At 41.6% G+C, this 20490-nt stretch overlaps 1 long non-coding RNA gene across 1 annotated transcript in view; it reads left to right on the top strand.

Annotated features, from left to right (window-relative positions):
- Positions 1-18014, top strand: part of LOC109871329 (uncharacterized) — a 33840-nt gene extending 15826 nt beyond the window's left edge. Inside the window, exons 4-6 of the long non-coding RNA XR_004205602.1 lie at positions 13825-14000; positions 17469-17549; positions 17922-18014. This is a non-coding gene — a long non-coding RNA (uncharacterized LOC109871329). The remainder of the gene's footprint in view (positions 1-13824; positions 14001-17468; positions 17550-17921) is intronic.
- The last annotated feature ends 2476 nt before the right edge of the window (positions 18015-20490 follow it).

The following is a 20490-nucleotide window of genomic DNA, read 5'->3' as shown; positions in this document are numbered from 1 at the left end:
AAAACATACATTTAAATTGTGTTTTCCTTTAATAGTGAAACATTGCAGTTTTAAAATGTCTTTATCATTAACTTGTTGGTATATTGATGTGCATGGTTATGTTCTAAACCGGGGATCATCAACTAGATTCAGCCACGGGCCATTTCTTTCTTGAGCAGATGTTCGAGGGGCCAGAAAGTAATTACAAATCATTTGTAGACTCCAAGTTGATCAAGAGAATCTCCTCTGGCAGTGACAAAAATCCCAAACAGATTTAATATTTGACTAAAACATAACCATTTCAAACCTTGCCTACTTTTTTACGATCACGTGTCTCTCTATTATGCATTGTAATACTTGGGAACTGATTTCCAAAAGTTAAATAACTTGGAGTGGTCTTTTATGTCCAACAATGAAAATTCTCCCCAAAAAATTGCTCAGAAAAGTTGGGGGGGGCCAAATGAACCTACCCACAGGCCAAACGCGGCCCGTGGGCCGCCAGTTGTGGAACACTGTTTTAAAAAGTGCACCCTCCTCCAACTTTACATACCTTAGCTATAGACTTATCGAAGCCAGGCAGTGGTCAAACAGGCTTTTCAGCCTGGCGTGGGAACTTTGATGTCAAGTCAGACGTAGTTGCTCAATTCTCCCAGTAGTCTGCATGTTATGAATCTTTTTCAACCCTTAATGGTTTTGAAAAGCCTGTATAAACAGTGGATTTGCTTTTAACGAAACCTTCCAAAAACTATTAAGTGGCATTATGGCATCCTGAAAGCTGGTTCTATTAAATGCCCAGATTTCATAAGGGAGTAGTTTGAAGGGTAAGTGCTCCGAGTGCTTCTGCAGTGACTGGAACACTGTTGGATCCTCTTCCTGAGACACAGACACACAGACAAACTCGTTCCTGCTCACCGACTCTACTGAGTCTCCTGTGTCCCTTACCAGCAAGCGTGCTTCCCCACGTGGTCTCATTCACATTGGTTTGAATGTGAAATCCAGCGATTTATTGAAGAAAGAGGATGCTCACAGACTAGTCCCTAGTCGTTGCGTGAGCAGGTCAAAGGCAGTATCAGAAATCGTATGCTTATGAATAGTCTGTTACCAGAGTCTGATACGGTACATAGTTGTGAGTCATTCTCATCCATGTGTTTGTCTTTCTCAATGTGCGTAGCCATAGCAGCAGTATAAACTGTAGTACATTCATCCACAAAGACTGGATTTGGTCAATCAATTGGAAAGTAGCAGTTTTTCTTGGCTCACACTCTTCTCACTTTAATTGAATGCCTTGAACACCTGCTTACTACTGCGTTTAAACAAGATTCTCCTTAAACCAGCAGAAACAGGCTTAGCATGCCATTACTATACCTTACATGAGGAAATATTGAGAAAGTATTGAATTTGATTAATAAAAACATTGAACTTGAAACTCTGAATTTAAGAAAATGTTCATTTGAATTTAAGAAAAAGAAAAATGTCAACAACCCAGATACTGGTCATATTTGCCCATTACATTGATTTTCTGCCAAATGACGGCAAAGGGGTCTGGGTATGAGACTGTACGCTGGCTTTCCTGTGGAGGCCCCTCTGGTGTTGGTATGGAGGGGTATCATGTGACTCACAGAGATGTTGTAAACAGGAACCTCTGGGGATGACAACTCACCCTGTTATTTCTCCCCCCAATTTTTTTTACGATATTCCCTACTTCTGACATTTAGGCACTACTAGTGTCTATGTATCCTGTGTAATGACTGCCTGACAAAAATCATCCACTGGTATTGTAAAATACTGTTTATGATGGAAAGGAAACGACCGTGATGAAAGCATAATGAATTAACAGCACCCTGTAAGTGTCCTCGTAGCTGGTCACACTGCATTCACAAACATGTCTGTTTAGTGGGTAAGCCACAAAATGCACAGACCGGAAGTGGTTGTGTTGTGTCTTTGTTTACATGGCTGGAGAGGCACTTCATGTCGAACTAGACTCGTGTTTTGTATGTATGAGCATTTGTCCCAACTTTATTGAGCAGTTATAATACAAGTGGATGTGTATTCAGTAGTCGTTAGAGTAGTCATACTCCAAACTATTTCCAGTATTAAGAGAAATAGTACCTGAAATGGAATTAAACCCAGTTCCATTTCCAAGTGTTCTACAGATATCAAAGGATTACATACTTTCCAGAACTGCGTTTAATCTGCAGAGCAAATAAATGATGTGTTAAGTTACTTTGTTTTTATGCACTAGCACAATAATTTATTTTAGAAATGCAGCCGGCGTGTTGTTGTGAGCCCCTGCCTTTATACGGTCTGCTGTTTTTACAGAGTGATGTGATTTCCTGGAGACACAGAGCGGATGCACAGCATTTTGCTCTGTTTTACTCGGGAAGAACAGAATCCTCCTTGTTGTTTGTGGGCTGTGTTGAGATAAACTGTCACGCCGTTTAAAAGAGCATTTTGATTCTGCCAGAATGAATGAGTTTTCGTCAACCTCCACTCATCGTGGCTGACTAGACTAAAACGTCTACCCATCTTGACTGGAGATCACAGCAGCTCCAGATAACATGCTTGGTGATTGAAGGTCGAAATATTTTGAATTCTAATGGGGCTTGCTGGATGAATGGCCTGAAATAGACTGTAGAATTTGTCTGCTTCCTCCTCCTGCCCCCCTTCCCTGTCCACTGTGAAAAGAAGCATTTGGAATGGCTGGGCCCGATGATCATAGAATTATTGGATGTTGATTCTAAACCCCTCAAAGAGGAGTTGCTATGGAGATCTCGTTCCAAACTGTGAAATGATTCACCGCTGAAAGGCTGGAGGGTCTGAAAGCCGTACACATCATTGTTCAGGTGGCGGTTGGTTAGGAAATTGCTGGTGCCTGTGCAATCAGCACCGCTATGGTAGTTAAGGATCTAAAAAGGTTTGTTCTCTGAATGATGGGGGACAACAGTGATGTGCATATGATGGTTCCTTTCAATCAAGGCACCCTCAGACCCACTGGCTTGAAAAAAACGACAGAGGAGGCTTAAATGAAAAGGGAATGAACACCATTATTGTCTATCAAAGTTAATGAAATCTGGAGCCTCCCCAGTACATTCATTCTTCAGCTGCATAAATAACCAACTAGACTGAGAGGTTATCTTCCCAGTCAGATGTCAGCTCTTTACTTTGGTACCCATTTTCAGTGGCAAAAAATATTTGCTGAAAGGCTACCACATTTGATGCATCAGTTTGGTTGGAAGTACTACAATTGGCTTGAGTTTAAATTGGAATGGGAGATACCTTATGAGGTAGCCGACTAATATTCATAGGACGAAACAATGTCATTGTGTGACAATCAATTCTGAAACGTGGGATCTTTGTCGGAAGAATTAGGACGTACTTATATACCAACATAACATTTCTGATATCCTTAACAAACAAAAAAGGTAAGATACAGATGCATTTTCCATTTATGCTCTCTGTTGAGAAACTAAATAACCTAAAAGAAGGAAGATGAGTCCGACATGAAAGTCTGCTATCACCTTGTTTCATGATATATATATATATATATATATATATATCTATACAAATATATTCCCAGAATCAACATAAAGAGTCATGTCTGCGTTGGAGGTGTTTTGATGCAGGGAAGGTGGCCATAATGTGCTTTTCCTGACAGGCCCATAAAGCAGCTTCTACTGCTCTGAATACCAGGAGAATTGCGGTACTACGTTTGAATAGAGCATCTTAAAAGCTGGGACAGGAATGCAAGCGCTTCAGATGTGCTCCTCCCCCCTCTCGCATGTGAAAACATGCACAGGAAATTAGCAGCCAGTGAATACTGTAATTTGACTGAATTATGTTGACCACATAGCCTCTCCAGGTAGCAACATCAGAGGAGTCCGTTTGATCAGTATTGATCTGTTTCCTGTCTCTCCTTGTCTTTGTACTTGACCCGAAAAGTAATGACATCAGCCCCTCAAACTAGCTGCATGTTTTCAAGTGTTTCACCTCTACAAACGGAATATATATGGCCTCTTGAAACAGTTGTCACCTTGGTTCATTGAAAGCTCACATGTCAGCACCCCAGAGGGGAATAAAAAGGTGAAAAACAACAACAACAAAAACAATGAGCCCACGACAGTGCCAAATGATTTGAACAAGAGATGTAACAAACCTTTTGCTCGCTACCTCGATTAATCTTTACCTCCACACATTGACTCGGTACCGGTACCCCCTGTATAGAGCCTCGTTATTGTTGTTACTTATTTTTTTACTTTAGTTTATTTGGTAAATGTTTTCTTTCTTGAACTGCATTGTCAGTTAAAGGGCCTGTAAGTAAACTTTTCACGGTAAGGGTTACACTTGTTGTATTCGGCGCATGTGACAAATAATGTTTGATTTGATTTGATACCTATTTGTACTTCTTCATGTCTGTGAACTTTATTCATTTCACTATGGGAATGGAACTCTACATTGCCGATGCTGTAAAAAGGCAGAGTCAATCTATTGAGACGTGTTAAGAAAAGAGAAGGCAGAGCATGTTAGACGCTCAGTCGGTAGAACATGGCCCTTGCGATGCTAGGGTTGTAGGTTCGATTCCCACAAGGGCCCAGTATGAAGAAGTACTCATGTATGCACTCACTAAATGTATGCACTCACTAAATGTATGCACTCACTAAATGTATGCACTCACTAAATGTATGCACCAGCTAAGTCGCTCTGAATAAGAGCATCTAATAGAAAGGAATAGAAAAAGTGAAACTGAGCACCAGAGCCTACGGTCCTTAGCTCCCACTGGTGCTCCCACTGGTGCTCCCACTGGTGCTCTAACATATCCAGGGCTCTAAAAAAAAAATGTAATCACTTGAAAAAGTTAAAAGCACAACATTAAATTTAGGAGCACCAGAAAATAAGATGTTTTAAATTGATTGAGATACAGCCTATATTAATTCAAGCTACTTTTGAAGCACATGTTTTGCCCTAGAAACTAATATGTAAGACTGTAAATACATTTGTTTATTATAAATTGTACAATGGGTGGGTCTAATCCTGAATGCGCAATCCACTGTCTCATCAACCCAGCCAAGCAATTTATACATTTGAACTCCACTATAAAAAGCGTCTAGACATTATCTCACATTTCTTTTAGAGTAACATTTAGTTTTCAATGTGTATAAACCTTGCTGTCTGTCTCCGACATTTCAAAATGGTTTCAATATTAAAATTTGATCTACAGCAGACAGACAGACAAGGCAGTGTTTCTCAGCCAGTCGAAATCATGTATCAGCTGGCATCATTTTTATGCATATATACAAAGAAATGTAAATTCAAAAAAGGTCAAACGAAATTAAGTGCAGGTAGTTTGCAGTCTTTCCAGCTTCAGTTTGAAGAAATTGTGTTAGCTGTGTTGTTGGCTAGCTCCTCTGAACAACAGTGTCCTGATGAGTAAGCACATTTTCTATGCCAGGCGAAATCGTGCCTCATTAGCTCATTGTAATGGATGTATCCAAATAAATGTCCCTAGAAAACAGCTTTTAAAAAAAAATGCAAATGCAGCTACTTTGCTGTTATTCTGGAAGCGTTTTTTTATGTGACTGTAAGTTAGCCGAAGTTGGCTAGCTAGCAAGCAAGGGATAAGAACGTTGCCAGCCAGTATGACAATGGAACATTTAGAACAAATGACTGGTTCGCATCCATAGATACAGAACAAAAAGACTGAACGACTGGGTCGCGTCTCTAGCAACCGAACCGATAGAACGAACGACCAGCTGGCTTGGGTAGCAACCCTAGATTTGTGTCAGGACTATATCTTGTGGCAGGATGTAATACTATGAATACATTCATCAAAATAAAGTTTTTAATGAAAATATGTCAATCATTATTTGAATATGTTGGTAACCCGTTGTATAAAAGTGATAATGCCCTCGAAGCCGGTGTTTGGCGGATATATTGGAACGGTTTTCCCGGCCCTCGAGAACACCCATGCCAATATATCCTCCAAACACCGCCTCCTCAGTCATTATTACTTAAAGCTAAAATATTGATATGAATACCTGTCATGTGGAATATTAGGTTTCTACATTGTGTAAAAGCACAATTTTCCTATATCGATGCATTACATTGAAAATCATACGTCTCTTTAAAAATGAAAGGTTTGTGATGACAACATGCAAGAGATCTGTCATTCATTCATTGCTATCTACGATCATTGCTAACCCGAAGAAGCTATCCCATTTTCCTTTTTTTCAGTGCCCCCAAATGTTTGGATATACTGGTAAAGTCACCAGGTTTGTTAGCTAGCCAGCCAATGAGGTAACATCACTAAACGAATGTCGAATGTGAGACAAATGGTTAACGATGTCGACGGGCAAGTAGTTTTAGAACGTTCCACGACATGGTTTATGAATGTAAAATGCGGTCCCGGAGACTCGCAATAGGAAGATACATATGTTGCGCTGGTCTGAGTCAGATCTTTTGACCTGACTAGTTGGGCCAGAAGCAAGCCGTTTTCTCTGTAGTAATGGTGCAACCATGGCGCTAACGAATCTGCACTCGCTAGTTTCTCCAGGGCCCTCGGAAACAAAGGTACAGCGTAGCCTAATCATTACACCAATTATTATCTGGGAGATTTTTTTTGTAGTCACACAGTGCTCCCAAAATAAAACTCCTGGTCGCACAGCAAAATATTTCGTTGCATATGCAACCAAATTAGTCGCACTTTTAGAGCCCTGGTCCTATCCCATGACTATGTTGAGGCAAGGCTTCCCCAGACTCCCCTCCTCTCGGCCGTCCTCTGGTCAGGGCAGTGTTGAGCCACAAGCCCTGAGAAGATAAAGCCCTTTGTTCTGTCAATAAAGGCACACCTGGTAATGGTCTCTTCAAAACATACAGTATTTGAAATGAAGTAGTAAAACGCTAATTGCAAGATAAGCTTGACTCCTGAAAACCAGACCCCCCCATCCCCCCCCCCTCTCTTTTTATTTTTTTACAGTCTTGCTTGTGGCTTTGTGTGGCGCCGCAGTCTCATAAGTGCTGTCTTCACAGAGGCCTACCCAGACCCAGTCGTTAAAGGCCTAATTGTGGAGATTTCCCTCCTGTTTCTTCTTCTTCTCTTTTTCTCCTCATACATAGATAGTAGCCCACTTACTAAGGCCTGAATGGGCCTGGTGTGATGTAAATGTGAAATTAGAGGAAATGAAAGTAAATTACTTTGCAATAGAGTGTTCAGTAAAGACTGTCTTTGATCACCGAAGGGGTAGTGGATCAGCTCTTCTTAAAATTTAGAAGGACAGAGGAGCTTCTTTCTTTTGCCCTGATGATAGTCAAATATTGGCCGAATTCACAATCCATTTATGAATTCTGTGTGTTTAAATAGTGAGTTGGTATTATGCTCTTCGGTTTAATATAGCTTTTTCTTGATATAGTATTTGCCCTTTTGCTGTGAGGGCTTTCATTTAAATGATTAACAGTATCAAAATATTGCTATTATAATTAGTTATATCACTTATGTAAAGCCTTTCCAACAATGTATTAGGTAACCACCAAATGGATATTATAGATGTATCCTATAGAACAATAAAACCTCAGAAACACTATTGTTTTATCTGCCCCCCCCCCCCCCCTGAAAAAAAATCAGAATCCTTTGTCAGTATGCACATTTGTGCCTCTCACAAATGATTCACATTGCATTATTTTCACTTTAAGTTCATGGAGGGACCGTGCACACAATAGCACATTTTCATTCTAATCAGTGTAGATCTGGGAGCTGGCAAATTGGAGCAGCAAAACAATAATTCTACTGATTAGCCCCTTTCTGTGTGGCGTAAGTGAACTGTTTATACTGTGGAGTACCTCTGGAAGAGGAGAGGAACCAAAACAGCCTGATTAGGCAAAGAGTAATTGGATAAGTTCATTTTACCATGAGCACGACGACGTGCATGATCATGGCAGCTTGCACCAAAGTGTAGAGCTTCTGTTGACTTGAATGAGACTGGAAAGTTTGATTTCATGTTCGTCTGTAATTTTGTTGTCGATCTCATCACGCTATCACACAGTTCAAAATGATTGAATGGTGAGTTGCAGATTGCTAGTTTTATTTGAAAAAATCCACATACTGTTGTGTAATGTCGGGGGCCAGAAGAAGCCAGTGTAACAAGCCCATAAAGAATGGATTTGCTGATTGTTTCTCTTTCTCTTGATTGTTTCATTTTTTTTCCCACTTTCAGACACCCATTGATGAGCAGGGGTGTTGTTGGTCAGTCAGAGATTTGATATTCCCTGCACAGTAGGGAGTCTGGAACACACACAAAAAAAATGCTGGGTTAAAAACAACACATAGCTGGGTAAATAGTGGACAGAACACACATGGGGTTGTTTTGACCTAGCTAGTTAGGTCACAAACAACCCATTGTTTTTTAAAGTTGGGTTGTTGATGCTGAGTTATTGAGCTGTGATCCACTGGGTCAGATCAGGAGCGGGGCTTAGTAGGGGTGTGGCTTTCAGATAGTTATTTTTGGCCACCTGTGAGAGTAAATGTAATCCCTGTTCATCTGTTCTGTTGTATTGTCAACACACTTTTGTAGCCAATTGAGGCTTACACAAGTTGAGTTCTTCAAGTGCCTATGTGTATCCCAATGTTGGGATAGTTACCATTTTGTTGTGATATTTAAATAATAATGTCATTAAAATGTGTAATGTGCAAAAATATTGAGGGGAAATTTAAGTTTGCAGTGTACAAACATAACATTATGAACAGGAATGACATTTACTCTCACAAGTGGCCAAAACTACCTATATGTAAGCCACACCCTACTCCCCCTAAAAATTAACTATGAATTACGTTTTTTTTTAAAAGTGAAATTACTTATGAATTACATTCAAAAAAATACCCAGCATGAAAGTGAATAAAAACCTGACTGATCGTTAAATTAACCCATGTTTAAGTAATCCAAAAATGGGCTTTTAGATAGTTATTTTTAGTCACCTGTGAGAGTAAATGTCATTCATGTTAAATTTGTACACTGCAAATTAAAATGTTCCTTCAATATTTCTCCACATTTCATACCTTAATATAAAATGTGTAGTATTATTATTTAAATATCACAAAGTGGCAATCATCCCAACATTGGGATATGCATCGGCACTTATGAAACTCATACTCTTGTGTAAGCATTATTAAAGCTAGAAAAGTGTCAATGCTCAATCTTAGCATGTGTTGACAAGACAACAAAACAGATTAACCGGAATTACATTTACTCTCGTTGGTGGCCAAAAATCACTATTTGAAAGCCACACCCCTACTAAGCCACGCCTCCAGTCTTCTGATCTGACCCGGTTGATCATAGCTCAATAACCCAGCATCAACTTCTGATCTGAACCGGTTGATCATAGCTCAATAACCCAGCATCAACTTCTGATCTGACCCGGTGGCTCATAGCTCAATAACCCAGCATCAACTTGTGTTCTGTCCAATATTTACCCAAATTGGGTTGTTTTTAACCCAGCCTTTTTTTGTGTGCAGGACTGTCCCTTACCAGGGGAAGGGTGGGGAGTAGGGAGTGGGGTGTGATGGTCCTTGCAGCTGGGCCATAATCTGGATATAGAGAGGATTCTGGGTGGATGGGTGGATGTAATCTTGATGAAGTCTACCAAAGAGAGTATGAAATTCTTGTTTCATACTGTTTTCTTAAGTGAACTGACAAATGTTTATGTTTATATAAACCAGATAGACAATAACTATAAGATTCCTATCACTCATTTTTTTATTTAAAAAACGTCACCTTTATTTAACCAGGTAGGCCAGTTGAGAACAAATTCTCATTTACAACTGCGACCTGGCAATTATAAACTGAGTGGTTTGATCCCTGAATGTTGATTGGCTGACAGCGGTGGTATATCAGACCGTGTACCACGGGTATGACAAAACATTTATTTTTACTGCTCTAATTACATTGGTAACCAGTTTATAATAGCAATAAGGCACCTCAGGGGTTTGTGGTATATGGCCAATAGGCAAGTTGCATGGTGCATAAGAACAGCCCTTGGCTGTGTTATATTGGCCATATACCACAACTCCTCGTGCCTTATTGCTTAAATATAACACACATCACTGAATTTGTTTAAAAATCAGGTTGAGGAGAACTTAGGAAACTGCAGAGGTGTTCTATTGCCCATTAAAACCCCTATCCGCACCATGAATCAATATTTCCAACATGAATCATGGTTGAAACTTGTTCAGAATCAGAAGTATGACAGCCATGAATCAGTCAAATGACTAACTTTCTCACCGGGCCTCAACTGTCAACAGTCCTCTCCACGGAGGTGTCAGCACTTCAACCAGGAGTGCTGTTTGAATTAAGTAAGTCTTCGCCAACACGCAGATGCCGAACACAGCATGCGTCATTCATCAACACAGCAATGTTTCTAACCTGAGTTTCAGTGCCCTGACAGCCACCACACAGGGGGATGATACGCTTCATGTTATCGTGACAATGGAAAGTGTACGTGCAACTAAAGATGTCAGTGCTTTTAACTAAAACTGGTTTCATTCTTTTCTAAGTAATGAGCTGAAACATACACAGGAAAAAAACATGTTTGTATTGAGTTACATGGTGTTTTACCTGTAGTAAAACTTTCAGAAAACAGGTTTATATATCAGCTGGATGTCCAGGAAGCCTTAAGTGATTCTTGTCAGCTGCCAGTTGGGTGAATGATAACGATCACTGTGCTGACACTAGTTAATGACATGGTGGATAGTGGGCCAGAGAGGTGCCCTTCTCTGGTGTTAAAGGGTTGTCAGACCCCATCTGACAGAGCCCCCCCCCCCCCCCCCCCCCCCCCGTCCCTTCCTGCCCCGTGGCCGGAACCCTCAGCCCTTCTCCAGAATCAGAAGGAGGACATCATCAGTTTCTGCCTAAATTGTGTGGTTAAGTGCTTCATTATCCAATCACCATCAATACCGTGGCAAGTAGGCCATTGAGTAGCAGAGGGAAGGCTCTATTTTATATGTACTCTTATTCACAGTAACATTTGTAACAAGTTATGGATACATGTTTTTATCCAGGCGGTTTGTGTTTGGTTTGCACCTCACCATTTGAAGAGGCTCGACCAGAGCTACAACACACCATACAGATTTACATTTTGGCACAGAAAGTTGTTTTGTTTCTCAGCACAATAAAAAACAGAAATGCCTTTGGCAACACTCACATATTGTGGTAGTAAAGTTGGCAAGGAGCTCATGTTTTCCATGTAAGGAAACGACAACTGTGAGAGGAGTTTACCATGACTCTGCAAGTTGAGGAGTCATAGTAGTGCTTCCAAAACGTGTGCTGGCTTACAGTATGTGGTGTGTAGAATAGTCAAATGTATTGTGAATGGGCTGTTCGATTTAGCATGGTTTTCTTATATCTCCCACTGTGCTTTTTGAAGTGGAAGTATTTGATTTATTTTGTCCCCCTGAGATTGTAATCATTTTTGGGTATCTCAATATCCATAGGGCAATGCAGTGTGTGTGTGTGTACGTGTGTGTGTGTATACGTGTGTGTGTACGTGCGTGTGTACGTGCGTGTGTGTGTACGTGCGTGCGTGTGTGTGTGTACGTGCGTGTAAGTATGTCCCAGGAGGTTGGTGGCACCTTAATTGGGGAGAACGGGCTCATGGTAATGGCTGGAGAGGAATATGTGGAATGGTATCAAATACATCAAACACGTGGTTTTCTGGTGTTTGCTGCCATTCCATTTGCTCTGTTCCAGCCATTATTATGAGCTGTTCTCCCCTCAGCAACCTACACTGATGAATATGTGTGTGAATGTGTGTACGTATGTGTGTATGTACAGTACCAGTCAAAAGTTTGGACACACCTACTCATTCCAAGGTTTTTCTTTATTTTGTTTGTATTTTCTACATTGTAGAATAACAGTGAAGACATCAAAACTATGAAATAACACATATGGAATCATATAGTAAGCAAAAAAGTGTTAAACAAATCTAAATATATTTTATATTTGAGATTCTTCAAAGTAGCCACCCTTTGCATTGATGACAGATTTGCACACTCTTGGCATTCTCTCAACCAGCTTCATGAGGTAGTCACCTGGAATGCATTTCAATTAACAGGTGTGCCTTGTTAAAAGTACATTTGTGGAATTTCTTTCCTTCTTAAAATGCATTTGAGCCAATCAGTTGTGTTGGGACAATGTGGGGGTGGTATACAGAAGATAGCCCTATTTGGTAAAAGACCAAGTCCATATTATGGCAAGAATAGCTCAAATAAGAAAAGAGAAATGATAGTCCATTATTACTTTAAGACATGAAGGTCAGTCAATCCGGAACATTTCAAGAACTTTGAAAGTTTCTTCAAGTGTAGGCCCAGAAACCATCAAACGCTACGTTGAAACTGGCTCTCATGACGACCGCCACAGGAAAATAAGACCCAGAGTTACCTCTGCTGTAGAGGATAAGTTCATTAGAGCTAACCCAAATAAATGCTTCAAAGAGTAACAGACACATCTCAACATCAACTGTTCAGAGGAGACTGCGTGAATCAATCAATCAATCAAATGTATTTATAAGCCCTTTTTACATCAGCCGATGTCACAAAGTGCTGTACAGAAACCCCAAACAGCAAGCAATGCAGATGTAGAAGCACGGTGGCTAGGAAAAACTCCCTAGAAAGGCCAAAACCTAGCAAGAAACCGATCATTCAGAGTTAGAGACAGCAGGTGCGGTAGAGATAGAGTCGAAAACAGCAGGCCCGGGGACAAGGTAGCACGTCCAGTAAACAGGTCAGGGTTCCATAGCCGCAGGCAGAAGAGTTGAAACTGGAGCATCAGCATGACCAGGTGGACTGAGGACAGCAATGAGTCATCAGAGTGAATCAGGCCTTCGTGGTCAAATTGCTGCAAAGAAACCACTACTAAAGGACACCAATAATAAGAAAAGACTTGCTTGGGCCAAGAAACTCGAGCAATGGACATTAGACCGGTGAGTCCAAATTTGATATTTTTTTCCAACCATGTCTTTGTGAGATGCAGAGTAGGTGAATGGATGATCTCTGCATGTGTGGTTCCCACTGTGAAGCACGTAGGAGGAGGTTTGATGGTGTGGGGGTGTTTTTCTGGTGACGCTGTCTGTGACTTATTTAGAATTCAAGGCACACTTAACCAGCATGGCTACCACATCATTCTGCAGCAATACGCCATCCCATCGGGTTTGCGCTTAGTGGGACTATGAATTGTTTTTCAATAGGACAATGACCCAACACACCTCCAGGCTGTGTAAGGGCTATTTGACCAAGAAGGAGAGTGATGGGGTGCTGCATCAGATGACCTGGCCTCCACAATCTCCCGACCACAACCCAATTGAGATGGTTTGGGATGAGTTGGACCGCAGAGTGAAGGAAAAGCAGCCAAAAAGTGCTCAGCATATGTGGGAACTCCTTCAAGACTGTTGGAAAAACATTCAAGGTGAAGCTGGTTGAGAGAATGCCAAGAGTGTGCAAAGCTGTCCTGAAGGCAAAGGGTGGCTGCTTTGAAGAATCTCAAATATAAAATATATATTAATTTGTTTAACACTTTTTTGGTTACTATGTGATTTCACATGTGTTATTTCATAGTTTTGATGTCTTCACTATTATTCTACAATGTAGAAAATAGTACAAATAAAGAAAAACCCTTGAATGAGTAGGTGTGTCCAAACTTGACCGGTATTTATCTATATACTGTGTGTGTGTGTGTGTGTGTGTGTGTGTGTGTGTGTGTGTGTGTGTGTGTGTGTGTGTGTGAATCTCTGTAGCTACAGCAAAGGTTTAAGTAATTATGTGTGCGGTAGTGTGTTATAGTGATGTTATACTGTTTCTGTACTCTAAAGGTGCGTTTGCAGATGAGGACATTGTCCACGTGGAGGGGAACGTGGACCCAGTGAGGGACATTGAGATCATCCATGAGGAGCTGAGGCTGAAGGATGAGGAGATGATCAGGCCCATTATGGAGAAGCTGGAAAAGGTGGCCGCGAGGGGATGCGACAAGAAACTCCATCCTGAATATGTGAGTCAGTGTCTCAGCATGTCCACTGCATCCCCCGCACAGCACGCATCAACACAAATAATAACCCTCCCACACACTGCCAATTGGAAAAATGTATTTTTCTGTTCCTTCCCATTGGGTCTCCCTCTGCCACATTTTTCTTTCTTTTTCTGAGATTGAAAGTGATCGGGGGGTCAGGGGTATTCTGCTGTAGAAATCATTAATAGAGATTTACGTATTCAGCTGCTAACCCTGGGTCACAGTGCTGGGCTAATGAAAGGGTTTTCACAAGTCTCTTTTCATCTGAAGTAGTACTCAAATCACAGCACAGCTCTCGCTCTGCGCTCTCGCACCCACAGCAGTCTCTGGAAATTGGGTGAGGCCATACAATGGGTGACCCACAATCCCACATCTCGATATGAATACAATAAATGTTTGGAATGTGCTTTGACAGAACACTCTTCGGTTTTCCGCAGTGAGAAACCGAATAGACTGTAAGATTAGAGGGCATCCAAATACACTGTATATCATATCGACTTAAAAGGAAGCTCTGCAGTATTTACTGCTGTAGTTCCGCTTCTGTTTTGATTGCGTGCTCTGCTCTGTCCCTCCACCGCTAGTGACGCAGGATGCAGGCAGTGATGCTGCCTGTGTCATGTACTCTCAGTGTGCAGGGCAGAGTGAGTATGAACCCTTTTGCAGAATGGGTGAGTAAGCGAGGTAATCTGGTCTTTCAGAGGGAGCGGCGTGCCCAATTTCAGAACCCCGGCACATGAGGGTCTGACCGCTCATTACACTAACGAGCGGGGCCATTTCACCTGCTGCAGGGGCCCTGGCCGGTCGGTCCCCCTCAGAGTAATCCCCCTCAGCAGCCCGGCAGACGGGCAAGACATTCAGGCCAGGCAGGTGGCCGCTGACGCACGTAATTGCTGGCAATTTTAGGCAATGAATAAAAAGGATCTGCATTACTTGTCAAAGGTTGTGTGTGCCTTCCCAAGCAGAATCTATGTACGGTGCCTTCAGAAATAAGAGAGCGGTCCTTATCAACGGCTCTGGCGAGCTTTACAGGGGATATAATGCATTTCTTACAGGCCGAATTTGGTATTTGACACATTCAAACTGAGTTTGATTTTGGGGGAGAAGAAAAGGCGTGTTACTGAGATTATCCTTCATTCTTGTATTTATGTCCAGGTTTAGGGTTCGGTATGTAGGCAGTACCCTCTGCCACTATATACCACGACTCTCCTTAATTTACTGCGGTGGGCTAAGTCAGTGTTTCTGGGTAGTCTCAAACAAATCTATTTTCAAACAAAAGTATACACCTCACACACATGGTTATGGGCTTAAAAGAAATAAGACGCCTGTACCATGTCAGATATAGAGTTACATCCCAATATTAAATTTTATATACATCACAGAAGACTGAAATATTTGTAAAAAACTTTTGAAATAGAATGTTTACAAGAATGTTTATTAATTACAAAACATTAAACATTCTACGTATGAGGCCAATAGAATGCGATTTGGTCATTTGATTGCAGGAAATGGGTACTAATGTAAATAAATGAATGGTTTAGCATCACGTCCTTTTATAGTGCCAGGAGTACCATAAAATAACCAGGTAAATAGCATGTAACTATATGAACTTAAACAGTAATTACATCCTGAGATTTGGCACTTACTGAGTAATTATCGAGAAGTTAGAATTAAGCACTAATTTCCGTAGCTGCCGCATGTTTTACCAGAGCTCCTCAATCAGTCGAAAATACTCCTGAATTCTGAATTAACACATATTTAAATACAGATCTTTTTTACATTGTAGTGTGACATATCATACACATTTCTCAACAACAACAACAACAAAATATATTTATATTATGTTACTCAATATTCTATAGCTAGCAAGATGCATTGGATATTGATAGTACTGAGACAAACATGGGGTGTTTTGGAACTGGGGCTGATTATTCCCGTTACAAAATAGACGCGATATCTTGTGGTGGTTCAAAAGTGATTAAAACCACGTCATCAGCCTTTTTCGGAGAATACTACTAACTAAATACTACTAACCGTGCGTGTATTTATTCAGCACGAATTCAACTGACTGATTGTGGGCCCACGAGAAAATATGTCTTTATATAGTAAAACACTATAGGCATTATGTCGCAACATAACAAGCTATTCAAACTCTATATTACAATAGTTTTGTTATGGTCACTTAAATCCATTTGAGATCATGATGTACATTGAACAAGGAGAATGTTTCACTTTTTTTTCCCCAGCTGAATCCCAGAATTCCCCGCCCTTAACAAACAATAATAGTCAGCAGCTAAGACCCCCAGCAGTGTTTCCTGGTGGCAGGCGTATGTGTTTGACCCCTGTGCGACCTATTTGCCTTTTATTAACACCTGCCTGTTAGAGGAGCGCTGTACGGAGGCCCAGAGCTGATGAGGGAAACCTGGAGCGGGTTCAGCCTGTGTCACTGGCCGTTTGCTGTTTCCATTTCACACATGATTAATCTCTCTGTGAAGGCTTGGGCTGGCGCGGGCGGACTGTGCGGCGCTCTTCCTGCTCTCTCTCCTGCTGGCCCGCACTCTGGCTGCCTGACTAAAAGGCCTTTAGAATTCCTGCGGAGAGAGATGTGCAGAGAGTGAATGCAGCTGGCTGGGGTTCAGTGTGCGGAGCTTTTTCTGCCATTGTGTAATTGAGGCTCTGACAGGCGCTTTTCCTCTGTTCTTTCAAAGGGGAGTGTGATTGTGAAGTGCTGCTAGGGTTTGGGGAGGAAAGAGGAGGTAGGGGGAGGGTTGCAGGAGGTGGAGGAGTTTTTATATGAAGGGGGAGGTTAAGTTAAGACGGGAACAAAATAGAATGTGTTCCGCTAATTTCTGTGGGGCCAGATCAACAATAATAGGCTCAATTTCTTTATTACAAATTGTATAACTGCCTCCCTCCCATGTTCCCACCCATTCCCACTCGCAGATCCTGTCATGGCCCAGTCTTGCCTGTGGTCTCAACCCACTACTACTTCAGTAATGAACGTGGCAAACATTGCTGGAAAAGCCTAATATTTTCTCCAGTAGGAACAGTGTGTAATTAGTACCTGACTAGTGCAAACTCAATGTGACTGCTCACTGCAGAGAGCCAAGGGGAGTGGACATCATACGCGTATCTCTAACGAACTTGTTTGACCTTTTCTCTCTCTCTCTTTTTTTCCCCTCTCTTTTATTATTGGAATGGTCTTCATTGAATACAAGTGTATCGAATAGGTGTGACAAGCAGGTTAAAACATAGTGAGACGGGGGGGGGGGGGGGGCCTTGTGCGTGGCACCCATGTCAAAACCTCCCCTGTTTCAATATGAGCAGGCATTGTTCATTTGGGCATCAGGATACCGTGCATTTAGGAAATAATTACCCTGTACCCTGCTGGGTTTACATTATTGCTCATCTCCTTTAATGGCTCCTCGTTCATTCTCTTTGAATCCCGAACAGGACGTAACGCTCAAAATCAAGAACTGGGTAGCGGATGAAAAGAAACGTGTTCGCTACTGTCGTGGTTGGACTGAGAAAGAGGTGAGGCTTTGATGTCACACTCAAATGTATTAATGCCATTTATCAGGCTCATCTTTTCATGTCAGACTTCTGCTTTTGAGCAAAACGCTTTAATATGCAAATCCCTTAATGTGCATGCTGTCTTTTTGGGGGGTATTTCTGTGTTGCTTTGTCCGGCCTGATATTGATCTAAACGCTTTATAGATGCTCCCTGCAGAGTCCAGACCAGATTCTAATTTGATTTGGCTTCACTTTTTTACTCCACGTCCTCCTCAAAGGCTACTTTGGAAAGTTTGGGTCCTCAGTTACCCCCCCCCCCCCCCCCTCTCTCTCTCTCTCACTCTCACTCTCACTCTCTCTCTCACTCTCTCACTCTCTCTCTCTCTCTCACAGATCGAAGTGTTGAACAAATACTTGTTTTTGACATCCCAAGCCAATGGTTTACCTCATTAACCTCTCAGAGAAAGACTACTTCAGAAGAAAGAACAAATGGTAAGTAAGTGCTCAGAAATAGGGTGGAACCCCACTGACTTGACAACCATTCCCCTTTTACAAATGTGTATTTACCTACACCATGGACGACCATGGACCTTCCCCTTTTACGAATGTGTCTTCACTTATTAAATGTTGACTCCCTTACATCTCTCTCTCATCCAGAACCATGAACTGATAGTTCATATTTTCTGTTTATTTTATACCAAAACTTCCATTGTTAATTTCCAACATTCCAATATTCACTAACTAACTGACAGGTAACTGGAGATAGATAGTTATGAGCTGTGATGCAGTGATACAAAAATAGGTGCGTTAACACTGATCACCGAGTGAGTAAAATAACGCTTCCTATACTTTCAACTGATTTTTCCCCCACAAAAGGTGGATGACCAAAATAAAAAAGGTCCATAAACGGCCATTACGTCCATTTACACTCCAATACACCACTGGTTACTAGTAAAGTTAGATAGGCCGACTGTACAGTACTCATAATAGTCCTGTGGTGAAGCTTCCTCATTCTCCACATGCTAAAGTCCTCCCTCAGTCACTGTGGAGTAAGTTTGTCTACTACTGCAATACCCACGCTGCTCTACTGGCTCCCACGCAATAAGATAGTGACTCTGTGACAGGACATGTTTGGGCGGTGGCACTCAGCCCCCTCTGACACTCCAGTCACAGCCAGCCCTGCAAAACCGAAGCAGCCCCCGAACTCTGCACTCCATTAACTACTCTAAAACCATATGGTTTTCATTTTCTATCAGAAAATGCTCTTTTCCATGTGATATCAAAGAGGGGAAAGGCTTCAAATGACAACAACAACAACAAAAATAAACATTCATAGACTCGAAACCCAAAAAGTAATTAACGTTGTATGAAGAAAGCCAATAAATCATAAGCAGGGTTCTCTTTTAAATAGTGTGATGTCTACAATTGTTTTTCTCAAAATGTTTGGTTTTGTCTGACGAGTTCACTGTTTACAGATGTTGTTTGCTCTTCATCGAAAAATGTCTTACTGGGTTGACTCTCTATGTCCAAATACGTATTTTACATGGGATTCAAGTGAGACATCTGCAACCCAAAAATGTGTGCGGCTATATCACCTACTGTCATATTATTTCCTTCCTATTGAACAGGTCAGAAGGTTGTTTATGTGATCAGGGGTATAGTACTATTTGACTTGTCATCTTAAGCCCGGCCTGACTTATCTCTGTCCCATAAACTCTAAGGTGCGACCTCATTCTACATGAAATGGTGTCAGAGTGTCTCCAAATGTATTTGTTTAGGTCTGGTGAACAGTGGCTCGATGTCCCGTTCATTCACCTGAGTTACATGGGCCAACCTGTATAGCTGTGGGCTGTGGCAAAGTGCTAGTGCAGCCAGAGGGATGATAAGAGAGGACTTTTCCACATGACCACCTTTGGGAGAGTGGAGTTGTGGTCTGGCGACATAGAGAGCAGGGATAACAAAGTGGACAACATCCATTACAGGTGAAAGGGATACTTGTCTTATCTACGTTACAGCCACATACTGTCGATAACCAGTAACTTGTGGATTGGTATCACACTTTTTCAATTGCCCTCTAGGATTTGGTGTCAAACAGTTTGCCTCTGCGTTTGTTTTTCTCTGTTTTTGCTTGGCAGCTGCGTTCGATTAGGAGGGAAGTTGTTTACCTGATGACTGTTGGTTCAAATGTTCCTGACACGAAAGAAGGTCTGTCGGTCTGACAGCGGGAGGAGGGAACGTTGCGTCAGAAACGCATAAATCAGATGATTCATGACGTGCGGAACATCACTCATGGGCAGGAAGTATTTCATGTTACCTGCGTTTTGTTTTTTTTAACTGTGAGAAAGGCAATAAATCTCGGGAGTTTTCAAATGGGCAAGCGGTAGTGCGGCGGTGTCCTGAGGGCTGAGCGTGAAACAATGCAGACATCAAAGTGTTTATGTTTGACAAGTGATGAGTCACTTCCCTTGTCCAGAGTGGAGCCTACACCTGTATGGAGATGATTACAGGTAGATTCGGCTGCCCTTAAATGTACACTAAATGCTGCTCTCAACCCTAATAGCAGGCAGTCTGCTGTAGAGACGCCAGACTGCCATTTGGCTGTCGCCAGACTCCTGTGTTTTTCCCCAGAACAGTTGAGATGATTATACGGTTAAGGACTATTCAAAGCAAACAGCAAGACAAATTGCAATCGCAGCTTTTAATGTGAGCAGACAAGAAAGATGAACACAGCATAAGGCAAATAGACCAGTGTTGAGATTTTTGTTGTTGTTCAGGACACTGAGGCCATTTGGCAAACGTACAGCACTTTATGCATGTACATAGTACAGTATTTTCAATGTTTGTCAATCACATATTCACTTTCAGGCTCTCTTCAGTTGGTTGTATGTTTCCATAATTTTGCCACAAACTTTTTAACGGCACACTTTCCATTTGAACGTCATTGTTTGATCACAATGGTCAG

Source organism: Oncorhynchus kisutch, linkage group LG26 (assembly GCF_002021735.2).
Source record: "Oncorhynchus kisutch isolate 150728-3 linkage group LG26, Okis_V2, whole genome shotgun sequence".
Taxonomy (NCBI): domain Eukaryota; kingdom Metazoa; phylum Chordata; class Actinopteri; order Salmoniformes; family Salmonidae; genus Oncorhynchus; species Oncorhynchus kisutch.
This window is presented reverse-complemented; position numbering and strand designations above follow the sequence as displayed.